The sequence below is a fragment of the Magnolia sinica genome, chromosome 3, assembly GCF_029962835.1.
Source record: "Magnolia sinica isolate HGM2019 chromosome 3, MsV1, whole genome shotgun sequence".
NCBI lineage: Eukaryota > Viridiplantae > Streptophyta > Magnoliopsida > Magnoliales > Magnoliaceae > Magnolia > Magnolia sinica.
The window spans coordinates 105266079-105286244 of NC_080575.1; the positions used below are offsets into that span (position 1 = coordinate 105266079).

Sequence of the window (20166 nt, forward strand, 5' to 3'; positions counted from 1 at the left end):
CAGACCACTGGTCAAGACTACTGATCAATCAATCTCCTCTGTTTCAACCAGAGGCAACACATGCCAAAAGGGATTCAACACACGCTAAATTTTAATAAAAGTAACCACAATGTGCTGTTACACGCAAAGCCAAAGAGGCAATTATCCTTTGGCAACTAAAGAAAAACCTAATATAATAAGAAATCACCAAAACACCCTTGAATCTCATCACAAACATATAGGCTTATCTTAAACTGGTTGTACCTCACTTAAACTGTATAAGAATTGTATGATCACGGGATCATTCTGAAGCTATTAAATTTGTGGTGCTGACAATTTTTCTTAACTGTACATTGTTGGCCACCAGTTGGATGGGATTGGATAAAATCCTCCAATAAGTGTAATTTTTGAGATCTGCTCCATCTACAATATGGGGCCACGTTTTCAGATGGTCTGGATTGATTTACATGGGTACCATGGATGAGTTACACTATTTAAGAAATGATTGAAAAAGCTCATTGCTTCTGGCCCATATGAGTAAATGTGAAAACGATGCATATGGAAATATGGCATCCTCTGCAATGTTCAGCCAAGAGATCCCTGAGAATGGTTGGGTTTCCTTCGTTGTACAGGGGTTCAACAGCTTTATGATCGAAATCGTTGATATAATGTCCCTCACAGTGAATGCCTCATGCAACAAAAGAAGTTCCAAGATTGGAAAAATTCTTGAAACGATGCTCATATCACCCAATCCTTGCAAATGAAATGTGTAGCTACAACAATACTTATAGACACATCAATGCACTCTGGTTTACACATGCCAACTTCTCATGCATTTGGGACACTTGAGGCACACGTAAAGGTAGGCCCAACCATGCAGATCACCCAACACAATGATTAATTTGGTTCTTTATTAGGCGGGCCACCACCATATGAAAACAATGGATAGTTTTCGAAAAAATCAATGCCAACATTACACAATGTATACATGTAGCATGGCTGGCGAGTGAACTATCTTGACTTTTTAGCAAGATCATCCAAAATTTGGCCCATCTTTAATACCTCACAGATGTGCTACATACTTCTCAGTTGGCATATGCACAGTTTATAAAGATGTCTTGGGCTTAACAAGCACAAAAAACTAAAAGATATGAAACCTTGATTAAGAAACCCGGGTGACTTTGATACATGATTAAGAGTTTAGCTATTAATGATTAAGAAGGAGAAAAGATAATGACTGAAGAATCTTCTTTCTTGCAGAGCTTGCATTTACAATGAGGGTGACTGAAAAATGCGACGTATATAGCTTTGGTGTGGTGGCGCTTGAAGTGATGATGGGAAGGCATCCTGGGGAGCTCATCTACTCTGTGATCACCAAGTAGACGTGATACACTGCTAAAGGATATATTGGACCAACGTCTTTTGGATCCAATGGCTGAGATTGCACAGGAAGTCTTATTTGAGGTGTCCATGGCACTTTCATGCATTCGGCTAGATCCAAACTCTCGGCCAACCATGCACTACGTGGCTCAAGAGCTATCTATTGGTCGGCCTTCCTTCTCTCCAGGACCATTCCACGCATTTACATTACGTTGACTGGTGGATCTTAAGGTATAGTTGGGTGGATGGAAATCATATATTGAGGTTGGGGGTGTGTAGTGGCGAGGACATTATTATTATGTGTGTTTATTGTGTGAAAATCATCCAATGTAGGTAAGGTGTTTTCTTGTTATGATATGCATGCAATTCAGTGTGTGGAATCCATGTTTACGGAAAATTTAGATTTCCAGGTGGGGTCTATATCTTTCTTTGTGGTTCCTACCCTGGATGTTTGTACATAATTTTTATTATATCAATAAAGTCATAGATGGTGTTCTCCCACCTTTCTCTAAAAAAAAAAGATTTCTATGATTAGTGATCAGAACCCAAATGTAATATAGTTGAAAAATAAAAAATGTTTTCTTTTGTGACAGTTATGTTCTAACTGAAAGTCTTCTAAGCCAAAGGATTTATATTTTAGGAGTTATAATACTTTTTTGAAATACCAATTTTGTACTATTATTAGGAAAATATGACTGATACATTTATCAACGAGAGAAGGTATCAATCGTGGTTTCTTTAATTAGAGGGGAAAAGAAGAAGAAAAAAAATAAAATAAATAAAGAATGATGACTTCACGCTTTGGCAATGTGAGTCAAGATGATTATACTAACCTCCATCCAAAGTGTCTTCCAAATCTATTCCAACTAAAAGGCATAAAGAGTTGCTTGACCCTTTCTCTATATTCAAACTTGATGTTAAGAGGTTTAAAACTATCATTAAGAGGCTGTTATATTTCATTGATATATCCTAGTTCACATAAATTGAATAAGCCTTCTCATTTTGGCGCGGAGGTTTTTTGGTTTCTTTCTAAAAGACCAAGTGCTTTAAAGAACTTCGACTTATATATGTATTTTTTCTTATTTAGATGTGTATTTTTTGTTGGGATAGCGTAGAAGCAAATCTGAATTAGAATCAAATAAGAGAAAATCAAACTAATTAAATCAATCAAAGCACACAGAGAATACACGAATTTATATGGAAAAACCCTTGAGGGAAAAATTAACGGCACAAAGCGAGAAGCAATCCACTATAAAAAGCAATATTACAATAGATGAAAGCACTTACACTGATGAGAACTCCTTCCCCTAAGAATACCCTAATCTCGATTACACCCAATATATATAACACAATGCCCGAAATAAGAAATAGATCATGCACTTACGAAGAATTGCACGTACCGTTAACCGATTGATCGACATCGATCGAACAGGCCATGTTTGATCAATCGAACATGCCAAAAACAGTTGAAAGAGTTAATTGAGATTTTCCAAATTTTACTGATTGATCGATCGATCGAGACTGTCCAAAACTTATCAAGAGAATATCTATATAATTGGAGGTTCACTCGATTGATCAACCATAGTAGTAGATTGATCGAACCCTGTTTGTTCACTCGATTAATCAACTAGGGTAGTTGATCAATCGAACCCTCTTGTTTCATGTACAAATTGAAGACATCTGACAAAATTTTCAAGACTTGTTTAGGAGCTTTGAAAATACTTGGGATGTGATTTTCTTTTCAAGACAATGATTTACTTTTCCCTGTTAAGTTCACCTTTTCTACAACTTTGCCATATATGAGATAATATTAATATTTGATGGAAAAATAAATAAATTTCATTTTTGTTATAAAGTAAAATATGATTATATTTGGGAGCTTGAAAAGTTAAAGGAGAGTGAAATTTCTTTGAAAGCCATGTACCAAGAAAGCATTCGGAGAGTGGGAAAGAAAAGAAAGGGTAAGAGATTTTTTTAAGACGTCTTCTATAATTTTTTATTTTAAAAAAAAAACAAAAAAAAAATAAAATATGCCATGCTAAGGAGCTAAGAAAGCATTTTGGGTGGAAAAATATTTTTCAAGAAAATGACATTTTCCTTTATTGTGAGTTCACTCTGGGTCACACATCTAACCTGGAATGCTTGTTGGACATCTAAATCATGCATAAGGTAGCCTAGACAGATGACCTCACACAAAGATTAGGTTGCTCATCAGGCGGGCCACCACCGTATGAAAACAAAGGACATTTGAAAATGATGGCCCACAATCCATATTCAATGTACACGCTTGTCTTTCCTGGTAACTGATAAGTAGAATATGCTGACATTCTTGTGGTGTGGTCCACTTGTTATTTGGATCCACGTTATTTTTTGGGATGATGCCCTCAAATGATCTGGAAAAATAAATGGACGGAGTGGATAAAACACATATCATGGAGGGACCCATGGAGCACCATCAGTAGCTACCGCAGTACTAGCAGAAAAGGTACGGCTGGTGACTCAAACACTACCCAGCTAACTGGTGTCAATGATTCATGGGCTTCACCATGATATATGTGTTTTATCCATATCGCCCATCCATTTTTCGAGCATATTGTAGGACATGAAGCTAAAAATGAGGTTGCGACTCCAAAGCCCAAATGGACCAGACCATGGGAACGCACTAAGGATTGAAAGCTTAGGGTCAGAAACTTCATAGTGGCCACAAAATTTTTGGAGGAAGCTGGTATTTGTGTTTATCCTTCCTCTGGAAGGTTCATGAGAAATAAACATTATTGTGGGCTCTAGGAAGGTTTCAATGGTAGACATAGCTTTCCCCATTGTTTCCTATGGTGTGGTCCACTTGAGCTTTGGATTTGCCTCATTTTTTGGCACATGCCCTAAAATGATCTGGAAAAATAGATGGATGGCATGGATAAAACACATACATCATGGTGTTTTGTCGTGGGCTGTGTACATTCATGAACATGTTGATGATAAAGTAATATTACCGTGTGCCTCATGGAGGTTTCAATGGTAGACATAGCTCTCCCCATTGTTTCTATGGTGTGGTCCACTAGAGCTTTGAATGTGCCTCAATTTTTTTGCCCATGCCCTAAAATGAGCTGGAAAAATGAATAGATGGCACCGGTAGAACATATACATCATGGTATTTTACTGTGGCCGAGTACCTTTATGGATAGGTCGATGACAAATAAACATTACCGTGAGCCTCCGCCGCAAGGTTTTAGTGGTACACATATCTCTCCTCATTGTTTCCTATGGTGTGGTCCACTGTATTGAATCTGCATTATTTTTTTGACTTATACCCTAAAATGAGCTCGAAAAATGGATGAATGGCATGAATAAAACACAGATCATGGTGGGGCCCACAGAGCTTTGGATTGCATCCTACCCGGCTTAGATGATAATTTGGTCAAACAGGGCTCTGTGGGGCCCACCATGTGGGCTTTTATCCATACCATTAATCCATTTTGCAAGATCAGTTCAGGGTATGTACCCAAAAATTATGCAGATCCAAAGCTCAAGTGAACCACACAGTGGGGATTGAACTCTGACCATTAAAAGCTTCTTGGGAGCTTCGGAAGTTTTGGATCAAGCTGATATTTATATTTTCCATCCATCTATATCTATATGACCTTATGAATAGGTTGGATGGCAAATAAACATCACTGTGGCCCCGTAGAAGGCTTCAAGCTGTCAGTATCACCGCTGCTTCCTCTTATTTGATCCACCTGAGCTTTGGATCTGCCTCTCATTTTTTAGGCTAATATCCTGCGATGATTTAAAAAATAGATAGATAGCAAAAGTAAAATCCATACATTATGGTAGACTCGACAGAGCCCCTGCCTGGTGGGATTATTTTTCGGGGTGGGGCATGAGGCCAATCCACTTCTAGCTAGTTGGCTGGTGTTGGGGTCGCTAGCCAAACCTGTCCCTACTAGGAGTGTCAGTAGCCAACACTACAAGAACACTACAAGAAAATTGGCTTTTACCGGCGGTCAAAACCGCCGGCAAAGGCCAAAAAACTGCCGGTAAAGCCTTTTGCCCGCGGTTAGGTAACAACCGATAAAGGTGGCGTCGGTAAAGTCTTTACTAACGGTTGTGCTGGACGCCGCTAAATCGTCGGCTTTTTATTGAAACGCTATCAAAGGCTATGGATAAAATCCGTAGCTGAATATAGCTATGATTATAATCCGTAGCACAACCGTAGCTATATATTTAAAAACATATGGCTACAAATTAAATCCGTAGCTATAGAAGTCATGGCTACCGATAACCCGTAGCCATAGAGCAAATCTTTTTCATCAGTAAGAAAAATAAAGAGAGAGAGAGAGAGAGAGAGAGAGAGAGAGAGAGAGAGAGAGAGAAGAAAAGAAAAGGTGACACTCATGTATCCTAGTTTTTTTTTTTTACACTGCGAATGTTATCATCCTTGCTTAGGCCTTCTCTTTCACTTGAGATGTTATCAAATGATGCAATGTGGTTGCTTGGATAACTATGCTTGGACCTGAATCCCGAGAGCGGATCGAACCAGTGCGCTTGAGGCTGAAATTCATCTCATTGCCCTTGTGTAGAAAACGTCGCAGTGGCCATGGAAAGACCACCACCAGGTGCGATGAATAAGGCTGGTCATGGGCCTGATGAGCATTGAATTCGTTGAAGCCTAGCAAATCTGCCTAACCTGCAGCCCACAAAATGAGAGAAGACATAAATGAAAGGACTAAGAAAGGGAAATGGATATCAATTAATATATTGAAATGAATAATCATACAAATAGAGTTTAAAGAATTAAACATTCAACATATAATCCATGTTTCTAAAGTTATTTAATCAAGCCTACATTTACAAGATATAAAATATTAATGATAAAACAAGCAAATGATACGTGTAACATCATCACAAATGAGGAGTCAATAAATAGACTATTCTCAAAATTTTCTGAAATTGTTACTGCAAAAGGGTTAATTTCCCTATGATTCAAAAAATGGTAGGTTCTGGTAATATTCTCCCATTGAATTGGGTGTGAAATATTCCTTTTCACTATCTATTTGAAGGTTACTGATCAAATAAAGCTTCCACCCTCATTCTTTTTGGAAAGATAGGGCGCTTTATTAAAGCTTAGTTGATACAACCATTTAGAACAACCAGCATTCCTAGTCCAGTCAGCACTGGAACAAATGGGTCGGTCAAACGGCCTTTGACCGAGCTCCCTTGCAAAAACAACGTCAGTTTGAAATTGATGGCCTTTAACCTCCAAAGTGGCCCACCATGGCCGCTTTCTGAACGATCCAAACCATTCGTTTGGCTCATGGGACCAGGCGAATCATAACCATATAGGCTTTTAAGCTCATGTAAAGGAATGGAGATTCTGGGGTAAAACCATTCAAAGACACACACGCGGCTAGGATCTGAGGCGTGGGACCGATCTGTAGCTGCATAGGTGGCCCGTGATCGGCCTAATCGTGCCATCCAATGTCCAGGCAGAGTCATGCTCTTCCATTTCCAGAAACGGCCAAACAAGGGCCTGCATAAGAAAAGCAAAAGGGAGACTTTACTCTTTGGGAAGGGGGTGCTGGTGTGTTTCTAGCTACTCTTTGGGCCACGTGGAGAAATCTTAGCCCTCCCTTGAAAGGTAGTATGAGATGAGAGAGAGAAGGATCTCATCTCATGAGAAAATGAAGAAAACTGGATCTTCTCACGAGATAACCTGAAACTAACGTTTGGGGTCCAAAAAGTAGGCTCCATGTCGATCAGATGTCCCATCTGGTCCGCTCAAACGGACCAGATCATGCCAACATAGATGGGATAGTGATCTGCCATTAATGGCCAGATCATCTTCCCCAATAACCCAACTGGATCTAATCACGAGATGGGCCCCACCAGACTTAAAAATTTGCTTTTCTGGTGGGCCAAGGCACCAACTATCCATCCTAGCATGTGGATAGGCCCCATGCAAGGCCACTTTTCAATCACAATCATTGCATCAAGGGCTCTTTTCTAGCCGTTGGTGGTTCTCTCCCACTGCTATAAGAAGGGCACCGTTGCCCTCGGGATTCGCACCAGCAAAGGAGAAAGGAGAAAGGAGAGAGAGAAAGGAAAGAGAGAGAGAGAGAGAGAGAGAGAGAGAGAGAGAGGAGTGAGCTGAGTGAACGGGTCAACTCAACTCGGCCCGCTTGTGGGTTGACTCCGTCGAGAGAGAGAGAAGGAGAGAGCTGTGTCCACTCCACTCCCAGAACCCGAAACCATCAGGTAACAACCTGCCATCTAGTTGCACCTAGTTGTTAGAATCATAGTCAGCAAAGCGAGGCCCAGTCCAACCTTCACCATGACTGTGTCTTGGACCGAAACTAGCCTTCATCCTGACTGAGTTGTGGACCGAAACCGGCCTTCACCATGGCCGTGTTTTGGGCCGAGCGTCTACCATGGTCCATGAAGTAAAAACGGCCTTTGATCGGGCCATGTTAGGAGCTGAAAATAGCTCTCAAACAAGGCTTAGATGTGGGTCGAATCTAGGCCAACAATGAGTGTATTTTGGGCCAAAACCATGCCAAACGATGACTGGATTTCGGGCCGAAATCAGGCCAAACAGGGGTGGCGTTTTGGACTGAAACAAAGCCAAGTAATGGCTGCGTGTTAGACCAAAGGTAGGCCCTTAGCAAGTTCAGCAATGGGCAGTGAATGGTCGTAAACAAGCTCTGAAAATGGCCCATTGCGGGTTCAAATATCAGGCTGAAACCACGCCTTGGTAAGACAGAATAGACTTGATTTTGAGCAAAACTCAGCTCGCTGTTAGCCCATGTTCTGTGACCAAACAGCACCTTCAAATGGACTATGGCATTAGTTTTAGTAATGATTCCTCAAGTAGTGCTAAAAAAGCTCTGCGCGCCCCCACCATGAAGTATTTGTTTTATCCACATCATCCATCCACATTTCCAACTCATTTGAGGGTATGAGTCCAAAATTGAGGCAGATCCAAATCTCAGGTGGACCACACCAAAGAAAACAATGGTGATTTAATGACTACAATTTAACTCCAACCACTAAAAATTTTCGGGGACCTATTATAATGTTTCTGCCATCTAACCTATTGATTAGGTCACACCGACCTAGCTGAAGGGGAAAACATAAATATCAATTTAATCCAAAACCTTTGGATTGAAGGTAGGGATATCTTAGAAACTAAAAAATGTGGCTACTAATCGAGGCTTAGATTTCATCCGCAAGAGCCAACCTACAGCTTATCTTTTACATGCACAAGTCTTTCCACCTGAGTTTCTCTCTGATTTCCAAAATGCAGTTTCTTATATGGATACCGAGCATTACTTTTGTTTGATGAAGAAGAATAACTTCATGTGGATGAGATCTACCTCACCAATCAGGTGTGCCGCTCTTTATTTGGACCAGCGCTAACAAATTAAGCCGATTTAAAAGTAAGGTGGTACAAACCATGAGAAACAGTTGAAATGAGAAGTCTCACCATTAAAAGAGTCCAAGTTATATGAGGTGCCACCATGGTGTGTATATACCATCCAATCCATTCATCTCACATTTCACACCAGGACTTATTGATTTACCAAAAATTAGGACATTCTGCTACTCATGTTGGCCAAACTATATGAATTTAAAGTTGTTAGGAATGATTTTACACCATTCACTATGGTGTTGCTAATGTAAGTTCTAGATTTCACCAAATTTCCAGGATTCATAGTGAAAATTTGATGGCCCGACTGATGGACAGGGTGGATCAGATGTATGTTTATCCAACATAGTGATTGCTTAGCCATCAAAATTCATCCCCTTCATGTGACTATACAATGCTATCATAGACCCGAATTCTCTTGTGAGGCCCGTAACCTAGCCCGTACTGTTCTGTAAGCTTCCGCGGTCTTTCCGGTCGAATTCCGGCAACCCACAATCTGTTATCTGCAGTTGCGCGCAATCTTGAGTCGTGTCCTGTATTCCAGAGTTGGATCAACCGAGACTTGTACCCTAGCGACCGCACCGTCGCCGTTGTTTCGATACCGCGTCTCGCGCGCCGAGGTGATACCCGGGCCAGGAGATGTGGGCCCGCGTTCAGTTCGAGAAAAACACCGTGTTGCAAATTCCAAGAGAATCTATCACATCAAATATCAAGCACACTCCCATCACTCACACTCATCCCCAAGTACAACCACCCTCCCCAAAAGTCAACATTTTCTTACAACAAAGTACATACTTACATCACTCACCATCCCTCTCTCCCATCACTTTCTCTCATCACCTCTCTCTCTCTCATTCTCTCTCTCACTCTCCCACGCATTCCAAGCCCCAACGTCCAAGCTTCTCAAGCTTCCATGGAGAAGCTAGTGTGGCCCACCTTCCTATCTCCTAATCCCACCCTTCAAGCCTCATCTCAACCGTTGGATCACATTCTTTGGAGCTATAGAACGTGTTGATGAAAGAATGAATAAGAGATCTTGAGGTGGGTGCTTTTATTAGGCCTAGATTTTCTTTTGATGAAGGGCCAAGTGAGACCTACCGATTGATGGTATGGATCTCACTTTAGACCATAGGTGTGGCCGATGGCCCACCTTGATCCACATGATCATTCCATGATGGGGCCATTCTCCATGGACCCCATCATGATGTTTATTTTCTTTGCATGGCTAGAGGTCATATAGACCTTCCATTTTGGTAGAGAAGAAATCTCCACCGTTGATATTTGATTTGTTGGCCCCACGTGTTATGGGACCCACTTGATGTATGATTGATTGCAAAGGAGGGCCCATAGTGTCGAGGTCCCTCCATCATCACGTGTCTCTCGATCTCTCTCTCTTTCTCTCTCTCTCTCTCTCTCTCTTTATATATGATGAAATGGCCCTGTGGCCCACCCGGATGGACCCCACCATAAGGCATGTATTTTATCCAAACCATTTATAGGTGGGGCCCACTTTATATGTGTTGTTCCACACCACCTAGCCATGTGGTGGCCCACCTAAGAAGGGCCCACCTTAAATGCATTTGTTAAGCCCAGAACCGTCTAGCATCTGGATGTGAACTGGGAAAACAAATATATTTGTTTGATTTTTATTTTTTTTGGCTTTGGAGAGGGCCAGTTGTATAGGCCCCACATTGATGTATGCATTCAATCCACGCCGTTCATCCTATTTACCAACTCATTTTAGGCGTTGAACCGAAAAATGAAGCTGATTCAACTTTCTGGTGGGCCACACCTTTGAAAACAGTAATTTTCACCATTCAAATTCACTTAAATTTTTCTACACGCCGAAGCATGTCCAATATTGGGCTTGATGGATTGGTTATGAACTGTAGAATCCATTGGGTGGGATGGATTCTCCTAAAGTGGGCCCTACATACGAAAAACTGTGATAAAACACGATTTAATATATACACACACACACACACACACACACACACATATGCAGCAAACGCTACTGCTGCTAGAGGCGTGCAGGCAATGCTTGTCGCGTGTAGGCGGGAGGACAGCAGGACCACGGTCCAGCCGTGGGCCCCACCATGATGTATGTTAATTATCCACACTGTTCATTGGGTGGGCCACTTCCTCAAGTGGGCCCCCTTTAAAGATCAACTATAAATATGGCTCAGGTGGTCCACATCATAGGAAACAACAATGATTGAACGGCTGCCATTGAAACCCTTTTGGGTCACCACAGAAGTTTTGAATCAATATGAAATTTGTTTCCCTATTCATCTGGGTCCGTGTGACCTTATCAATAGGTTGGATGGAAAGCAAACGTTATGGTGGGTCCCACGTGGGACCCACAATGATATATGTATTTTATTCCCACCGTCCAGGTAGACGGTGGAGCCCACTGTGATATTTGTGTTTTATTTCCACCATCCAGGTGGACGGTGGAACCCATAATGATGTATGTGTTTTATTCATACTATCCAATGACAGTGGGACCCACCATGATGCAGGTGTTGCATCCCAACCCTCTAAACCATTTTAAGAGCTCATTTTATGGCATGAGCAGAAGAATGAGGCAGATCTAGGATCAAGTGGACCACCTATATGTGGGTGTGGCCCATTGGATATACATATGGCCCGTGTGATGTGGCCCACTTGCCACATTTAGGGCCCATGGGTTGAGGCCCATTGTGATGTATTTGGGGCCCATGGGTTGAGGCCCATTGTGATGTAATCAAGGTCCGCTATTTGAGGCCCGTTATTGAGGCCCACCGTGATATGTATGAGGCCTGTTGTTGAGGCTCACCTTGACACATATGAGGACCATATGATGAGGCCCATTTGATGTATTTGAGGCCCATGGGTCGAGGCCTAATGGGATGTATACAAGGTCTATTGCATTGTGTGATTCCACCATGGGTTATGTAATGACATTTATGGCGGGCCATGCCTTGGGAGCAATGTTGGTTTGATGTCCACATTGTAAGAATAATGTTGGTTAAATGTCCGCATTATAACTCTCCCTAGGGCCCATTGATAGGCCCATATTTGTTGGGTGTAGGCCACCTAGACCCATCTTCGTTGTGAGGATAGTTCATCACCTTACTTTGTGTAACTCCATGATTTATGCTCATATGCATTATATGTATGCTTGAAATGAGTAGTGAATGATCATAACATATGCCATTGGGTAGACTATTCATGGGACTCATTAATAGGAGTTACCCACATGAGTTATGTGTTACATCTAAATTGTACATCGGAGGGCCCCACTAGCTATATTACTATTGTAGTTGATGTCAGTAAGTTCCATGGGGACCACTAGATATATGTGTTGCATACCCACACCATTCGTCCAGTTTTGTGGGAACCACCGTGAGGTATGTGTTCATCCAGGCCGTTCGGCCATGTATCCCACCGTGATATATGTGTTTCATCAACGCCGTCCATCTACCTTCTATGGTGTGGGGCATATTGAGATGTACGTGTCTATATTCACACCGTCTATTTGGACGGTGCTAATTGGAGCCGACCTTGATGTATGTGGCCTTCCATGATGCGTGTGCTATATTCACCCGTCTATCCATTTGGATGGACGTGTGGTCCACTTTGATTTATTTATTTAATATCCACATCATTCAGATAGTGCTGGACAATGTTTGGACCGTGCTGATTTATATGGGCAATGTTTGGGTGGTGTTGGTTTACTTGGAAAATGTTTAGACAGTGCTGATCACATTAGTGAACCATGTACCCCTATAATAGTGTACAGTGATACACATGGTACACCTACAACTATTGAAATGAATTTTGGTGTAATCCATGCCCACTTGAAGCCCATTGGTGTGGCCTATCCATGAGGCCCATCATGATGTATTATTGGCCCATGTGCGGGGCCCACTTGTTTATATTTTGGCCCATGTGACAGGGCCCACTTGCCTTGTATTTTGAGGCCCATGTGATAGGGCCCATCTACGTTGTATTTATGGCCCATATGATGGGGTCCACCTGTTGAATCTGAGGCCCATGGGCAAGGCCTATTGTGATGTATTCGTGGCCTAAGGGCAAGGCCCATTGTGATGTATTCATGGCCTAAGGGCAAGGCCCATTATGATATGTATTAGGCCCATGATGTGTGGCCCACTTGATGTATTCGAGACCCAGGTACATGGCCCATTTGATGTATTTGAGGCCCATGTGCAAGGCCCACCTGTCGTGTATATTAGATCCGTGAGATGTGACCCACTTGATGTATATGTGGCCCGTGAGTGAGGCCCATCATGATGTGTATTAAGTTCTTAAGTGTGGCCCATGGTGTTGTATAATTGGCCCTCGTGTGAGGCCATGGGTCCATTGTATGTTAGGCTCTATGAGGGTCATGCCATGAGGGCAATGTTGGTTAAATGTCCACATTGTCGAGGTCGATTGTCGATGGTAGTTATTGATACCGATTATGAGTATGTGACAGCATAACATCATGATACATGCCCACATGCATCATCTGTATGTTTGTTATGAGATGTAGTTGATCATTGCATATGTCATTGAGCATGTTGTTATGAGACTCCCTAAAAAGTGGAGGTTATCTCGCATGAGCGCACGGTATGCGCAGGATTGATGCATGACTGGATTGTATGAATCATGCACCTTACATTATGATTACTGTATGCCCTAGTGACATCAGGGCCATAGCCTCTACAGGCATATCGTGGATGGCCAGACGGGACATCGAAAATTTGTTCTAGCATCGGGCTGTCATAGATGGCCCTGGGTAAAAATCCATAAACCCTCTTGGTACCAGAGGACGCCCCAACGTCGAGACCGAGTGGATACATGAGCGCCCAAGTGCCGAATACCAGGAGGCCGCGTCTCCCACTATGTCGTGGTCGGTTGGAAGGGGGTGTAGCCTTACCCGCCCGAGCGTAGGGGGCATTGCTAGGCTAAGTTTGACTAGCTCATGAATGGGTCCGCTATCGACGTGCCGGATAGGTATTAACAGACTATTGGCTAGGCGTATAATGAGGTTTCTTACGCTCACTTGGACTGTGCGGCTGGGAGAGCCGCAGTGCCATTTGAAGTGTACTAAACCCCAGTAATGATCCCAGAGATAAAAAGTACTGATATGTGGATTTATTGAGCAAGAGTTGTATACTCATTCATTCACTATCCACTCGGGCTGGTGGTGCGCAAATATTTATTACGTGTACCTTTGCAATGGCCAGGATTTCGGTTGGAGCGCGTGACTAACCCGAGATCAGGAGTTTACCACATTGAGTCTGACTATTTAAATTTAGGTATGAGACCGGTTTGGATAGAAGTCCCTTGTGATGGACCCCATAGCCTGCGATACTACGTGCTATCATCCCGACTTCACACTCCAGCATGGTCATTCGCACCGCATATCGCATTACATCAGCAGTATATGATATTATTTTTATTATATTTCTGCATCGCATAGCCTGGATAGGGCTGATGGTAATTATGGGTCCTTCAGTATGTTTTCGCATTACTCTGATATTGTATGATTTATGAACTTGCTAGTATTTCTGATATTGTATAAATTATGAGCTAGTCATTATTTTCGCTTACTCTAATTTATCTTATATTGCTTACTTAGCACTTACCTTGTGCACACACTTACACCACCCTCTAAGCTTTCTATAAGCTTATGCACGATAGATGCGTGCAGGTGGCGTTAGTTTGCAGCGGTGTTGAGCATGGAGCATGTAGTTGACTTCTGGAGTTTTGATTTTTACCTATGTTTTTTCCTTTCAGCATTGTATTCAAATGCTTATATTAGTGGATATGTGATTTTGATGTTGTCTTTGTGATTTGGGTAAACTTGTGGTTATGCTTATTACGAGACAAATGTACGTTGGAAAATCCTCCTTGTAGGATCCCAGGATCGAAATCTAGCGTATGCACACTGGGAGCTGAGAATGGGGTACTACGGAGGCTGTCGGCACCGGATTTGGTAATCGAAAATTTTGTGAGCCCGATTTCCGGGTTTGGAGCGTGACATCTCTCCTCCTCCCTCCCTCCACGTGGTTGTGCACCACATCTCTAAGTTAACAGTTTCAGGCTGTAAATGAACCACAACACAATAAACATGCCTAAGCCCGACTATTGGCCATCTGGCCCATGAGCTTAACAAACTCAGACCAATGCCAACTCTAATTTAATGGTCCAATTAAGCCTCAACCGTGCAAAATAAAACCTTGTAATAGACTAGACTTGACAAGCCCAAACAAATAAATTTAAATCCAGACCAAACTAATCCATTCACGAGTCCTACTTCTTGGAAATTTGCAAAACCTAACAAAAATGGAGACTTCGACTCAAAAAGTCGCTAGAATTGTTTGTTCTAATAATGCAACCGTGGAAAGGAAAAATAAGTGGTGGGTATTGGTTACAGTCTTGGATTTCATTGAATTTCCAGGATTCATAGTGAAAATTTGACGACCCAATTAATGGACGGGGTGGATCAGATGCATGTTTATCCTATATAGTGATTGGTTAGCCAACAAAATTCATCCCCTCCATGTAACTATGCAATTCAGGATATGCAATTTAGGCTATTGTAGACCCAAATTCTCTCCTTCTCCCTCACGCCATGTGGTTGTGCACAACATCTCCAAGTTAACAGTTTCAGGCTATAAATGAACCATAATACAATAAGCATACCTAAGCCCGACTACTGGCTATCTAGCTGTTGAGGGTCAAATATTTCATATTAGACCCCAGTTGTTACCTGACTTACGAATATGATAATGTTTTAACGGGCTATTTTAATTGTGTTTGTGATGCAAGGAGAATTGACGAGCATGGATTGAAAAGGAGGCTAAAGGCATGGATTTAACGCTCAAACATCACCAAGGCATTGGACGGGACTCCATGGGACCAAGATAGAGGATTTACATGCTGGAGATTAGAGAAATTCCAGCCACTCACTTTAAACAGGCCTGAAAGACGTCCATAATGCAAGATCACAGGGTTCCCACCATCCGATCGGCTCCAAACTTCATATATGGCTTGAAGACCATAAATTAACCGTACACGTTAAATATCAGCTCCCAGATCCCCATGGAAGTGGCCCAACGGACAGATCAGCCCCTTTAAATCCTGATTTAGGGCCCACCAGGCATCCGGATATGCTTCAATTATGATCTCAACAGGTTAAATAAGCTGAAAATTCAGATGAATGGAGCGGATTTATCATGAACATCACGAGTGGATCCCACTAGCAATGCCAGTGCACAGTGCGTAGGTGCACTCAACGTACACCGCATCCTATGAAGTCGGTCAGCGTGTGTTGACCGACTCAAAATCATCTTCCACGCCAGCGGTCGGACGCACGTCCACCGGTTGATCGCTGTGGGGCCCATCCATCATCCATTATGATGATCAGAACCGTCCATTGTGTCTCTGGGGTAGGGAATACCCTCACCTAGGTGGACTTTTGGACCCATACACGTGTATGCACGTGGATCGTCAAAAGACATAAGATGAACAATGAATTGAGTTAGTACAGTGGGCCACACAAGAACCTACCAAAACTACTCTTTCCTGATTGAATTTTCGCCAGGATTTCAATGGACGTGGTGGATTTCTCCCTAGACATCAAGGTGGGGCCCACCGATCATCACAGCACTGTAAACTCTGTTTCGCAAACAGAGCTTGCGAACGAATTTTGTGGGCCACCACCGTGCTTCATCGGTTGGATCTGGGCTGTCCATCAGAAGCCCACACTCCCTATCATCCAAGCTTAGATGATGGAATTGAAGGAAGAAATGGAGATCGGTTTTCAACCGTCTAAAAGGAAGACGAACGATGCAAGAAGAACTCTGGTGGGCCACACCAAATCCAATCCACAAACATCCATACCCGGATGGTTTTTCAAGATCAATCCAATGGACAGACTGGATTTTTCATAAAACATCGACGTGAGCCCCAACGACTGTAGCAACGCTGAGGATGGCGCTCTGCTCGTGAAAACTGGACGCTGTCCATGTTGTTTTGCGAGACAGCTGCGTAAAAGCTCCAACGGATCCTCTCATCGTCTTCGTAGTGTGGAAGTTCCACCACCCCTGGATGTATAAAATACAAGAGAGAAGAGAGAGGGAGGGATCCAAGTTTTTGGACGTGGGGAGCTTGGGGAAGTTGCATTCAACCTGCGGTCGGGACGTTTGGACGGCAGTAAAAGGGAGAGTTTTTCAGTTGCTGGTTTGATTAGGTTTTTTATTTATGAATTGTTTGAGAATTAGCCCAATCATGGTTAGCTAAACCTCTTAGCTAGGGCTAAGAGGTGAAGCTTGTAGCGTGATGGGACGATTTTATGCCTTGGATTCATGTTTATGAACTGACGTTTGATTCTAGTTGATTAATAGGAATGCTTTCAGTTTTTAATGGTTTGTTGTGACTTAAATTACAATGGATTTGCGATGGCTTTGAGTATTTTCTTTCTCTTATTTTTTTGTTGTGAAATTAGGAAGCCCTGTTGTTCACTATTGCCCCTTGGACATGGTTGGATGACGGAATCCTTCTTAACATCCATACATCTTTTGATTGGTTGTGAATTAGTTTAGTTCTGTTATTTACTTTGTCTCATGGGCATGGTTTTGTGATAGAATCGACTCTAATTCTCATACCTTTCATCTCTTTGAAAACTAGATCAAAAGAAGTTCAGCTTGTGTTTTAGTGGTATATCTTCCAACTGGATGAAGATGGGACTCGAAGTCTAGTTGAGTTCATGAATCAAGCATAAATCTCCTTGATATCTACAAGTGGATCCTCTGAATCCCTAGTTTATCACCTTTGATTTCTACAAATTTTAGTTTCCTATTTCACCATTATTCACTCAGATTCACCTGATTTAGATTTCATCTTAGTCTAGTTCTAATTTTAGTTAGTTTCAGATAAACGTACAGGTTTCAGTCCCTTGGGATTCGACCTCGGTCTCACCGAGTTTATTACTACATCACAACCCTATGTTTAGGGAGTGAACAAGTTTTTAGCGTCGTTGCCGAGGATTGACGGTTACGTTTTCTGAAATTAACTAGTGTTAGGATTAGTTTAAGATTAGGATTTTTTTTTTCTAATTTTAGGTTTAGATTTTTCTGATTTCTAGAAACTAACCTGTTTTCCTGTTTTGTAGGATCCTAACACAAACTTCTAAATTAGTAATCCCTTTCTAATTCCTCTACTTTTTCTATTTTTAGAATTAGGGTTTGAGTTTTAGAAATTTTCTAATTCTAGTATTTTTTTTTATTTTTAGAAAATAATTTATTTTTAGAAACTTTCCTCTTTTGTTTTTAGAAACTAGGTTAGTTATTTCCCTTTTTAGAAATTCTTTCTAATTTTAGAAACTAAGTCATCTTCCTTTATTTTATTTTTAGAAACTTTCCTTTTTAAAGAATTAGTTTATTTTTTAGAAACTTTTTAATTTTAGGTTTATATTTTCTATTTTAGAAACTTTCTAATTCTGGGTCTTTTTTTTTTAGAAACTAACTTAGCTTCTAGGTTTAGGGAACTTTCCTTTTTAGAAACTATTCTCTTTTGTTTTCTTTTACAGGATCTTAACATAGGAACTTCTCATTTGGTACCATCTTTCTAACTTCTCCTCTTACTTTCTGTAATTTTCTAATTTTAGATTTAGATTTAGATTCTTCTTTTAAGTAACTTTCTATTTTCTAGTTTTAGAAAGTTTTCCTTTTTTTTTAGAAACTAACTTTCCTATTTTATTTTTAGTAATTTTCTAATTCTAACTCTTTTAGAATCTAACTTTGTTTCCTAATTTATTTTTAGAAATTTTCTACTTGTAGACTTTTTGTTTAGAAACTTTCCTATTTTGTAGGCTTTTAAGATAGAAATTTCTAATTCAGTAAGTTCTTTTTCTACTTTCAATTTTTCAGATCTCTTTTAGTAACTTACTTTCTAGTTTAGGACTTTCCTAATTTATTTTAGAAATTTCCACTTTCCTTTAGGAATTTCTTCTTTTAGAAACTAGTACTTCTATCTTTCTTTTTAAGGATTTTCTAATTTTAGACCTTCTTTTTAGAAACTGACTTGTTTTATTTTCTTTTGCAGGTTTTTAACTTAGGGACTCCAATTTGGTAACTTCTTTCCAACCCTCTCTTTCTTTCTAGATTTTCTTTTCCTTTCTTAGGATTAGGTTTCGAATTTGATTGAGGACTGCTAGTGTTTCATGCCCAAGTGGGCCCGTGACAACACTCGACGTCTCTTGACTGAAGGAGGATTGGTTGAGGGGTTAACTATCCATCGCAGGACTAGACACCACTCAAAATCCCCTGAGTTAATTGAAGTGATGGTTGAAAACCAACCTCTTCTACCCCAACCTAGGGTGGAGGACATTCATGATGAGAATGAGGTGCATCAAGCACCCCCGCCTTGTACTTTATGAGATTATTTACAACCAGCGGGGGTGAGTACGCCCTCATGCATGATTTTTCCTGAAAATATAGGACATATGGACATCAAGCCAGGGGTTATCCAACTCCTTCCTAAGTTCCATGGGCTTGAATCTAAAGAACCATATTTACATTTGAAAGAGTTTGATGAGATCATAGCCACTTTATATTTTCAAAATGTGTCTGAGGACACAGTCAGGCTGAAACTCTTTCCTTTTTCCTTGAAGGAGAAGGCTAAGACGTGGTTACATTCACTGTGTCCTAGATCTATTGGCACATGGAATGATATGCAGAAGAAATTTATAAAGAAATTTTTTCCACATCATAAAACGATTATCCTTAGAAAAGCAATCATGAACTTCACCTAAAAGGAGGATGAAACATTTTACCAATGTTGGGAAAGGTTCAAGGATTTGGTCAGTTCATGCCCACAACACGGCTTTGAAACGTGGCGCATTACAAATTTTTTCTACGATAGACTGACATCTTCCATGCGCCAAATGGTCGAGACAATGTGTAATGGAGAATTCATTAATAAAAATGTTGACGAGGTATGGGATTACCTCGATAGTCTTGCTGAAAAAACACAATCATGGGACTATTACCCAAAATCGAACACCACGTCTAGGCCGACTCAATCTAACGAGAAAGGTGGATTGTATCTCTTGAAAGAAGAGGATGATCTCAAGTATAAAGTAACTACGCTCATAAGAAAAGTTGAGGCTATGGAAAGAAAGAAGGATAAGGTTAATGAAAGTGTTTGCGGCATCTGTGATTGTAACATTCATACAACTGAAAATTGTCCTATGATACCTGCCTTTCGAGAAGTGTTGAATGAACAATCCAATGTCGTAAATACTTATCAAAGACCTTTCAATAGACTAACCTCTAATACGTACAATCCTAGTTGGAAAAATCATCCAAACTTTAGTTGGAGAAATGGAC

General features: G+C 41.1%; 1 non-coding gene across 1 annotated transcript; it reads right to left on the minus strand.

Moving 5' to 3' along the window:
* Window positions 1–19556: 19556 nt before the first annotated feature.
* LOC131241735 (small nucleolar RNA R71) lies at window positions 19557–19663 on the minus strand. Its single transcript, XR_009169295.1, has one exon. It is a non-coding gene; the product is annotated as a small nucleolar RNA R71 (small nucleolar RNA).
* Between the last annotated feature and the right edge of the window lie 503 nt (window positions 19664–20166).